Raw genomic sequence first — 1,233 nt, 5'->3', positions numbered from 1 at the left:
CATGCATTCACATTCCATATACTCATCAATAGGACATTGAAGCATTTTCATAAATCAATTTATTTTCGTTACAATCAAACGACTAAACGGCCTTTCACCCATCCTACGATAAATTTTATGTACATGACTTCAAGTATATTTGTCACATAGGTTCAAACTTACCGAGCTCAACACCAAGTATAAGCATAGCACCTATTATCCATGTACTCAAGACACTTACCCGATCCGCTGTCCGCGATCGACTCAATAGTGTCGCACACATAGTGTCCATAATGATTCACGAATGTATATTGAGTCCGCACACTCAGTGCTATATAATCAACTCGCACACTTAGTGCTACGTAATCAAATCGCACACTTAGTGCTACATAGTCAAACTCGCACACTTAGTGCCGCATGGTCAATTCGCACACTTAGTGCATCATATTCATTTCGCACACTTAGTGCAACATAGTCAAATCGCACACTTAGTGCAGTACAATTTAATCCCGCGCACTTAGCGCCAATCTCATGGTCATAAATGGTCATACCCGCACGTTTAGTGCCGAGATCAACAACTCAGTACATCTTACCTCTTTTCTTTTCATTCAACAATTTCATCATCACATACGTACATGCATATATATATGTATATTTATTCATTCCATTCAGCATCAATACATAAACATTATGACCATTTGAAATAATACCAACTACATGCTTGATGACTTACCTTGTGTTGGGTAAGACGGTTCCAACTCGGCTACTCAGTGATCTTTTCTTTGCCTTTGCTTGATTCTCCTTCTTTAGCTCCTTGAGCTTAATCAATAATTCACTAGTTTAACCATCTTGTTAAACATTCATAATTCAATTACACATGCTTATGTATGTTTGTATATTCGGCAACCATCCTCACTAATTACCCATTTAGTCAATTACACACATAATTAAAGGTAACATCACGAATGGCATACTTATGTATATATATATGTATATATATATACTTCGGAATGGGCATCACAATTAGATTTAACACCACCTTCATACTCAATTAGATGGCCGAATGGATGTGTATATGCACAATGTCAACTATAACATCATGTAAATCCACATATACTACATTTCTTATGTTCCACATCTTAATGCCCATTATACATAATCAAATTTAACATCATCTATATATTTACTCATATGGCCGAATATACATACCCCCATATAATATCATTTTCATTCCATTTAACACTTAATTTCCAC

Source organism: Gossypium hirsutum, chromosome A07 (assembly GCF_007990345.1).
Source record: "Gossypium hirsutum isolate 1008001.06 chromosome A07, Gossypium_hirsutum_v2.1, whole genome shotgun sequence".
In the NCBI taxonomy this organism is placed as follows: Eukaryota; Viridiplantae; Streptophyta; class Magnoliopsida; order Malvales; family Malvaceae; genus Gossypium; species Gossypium hirsutum.
The sequence above is the reverse complement of the archived record's forward strand: the minus strand, read 5'-3'. Positions refer to the sequence as shown.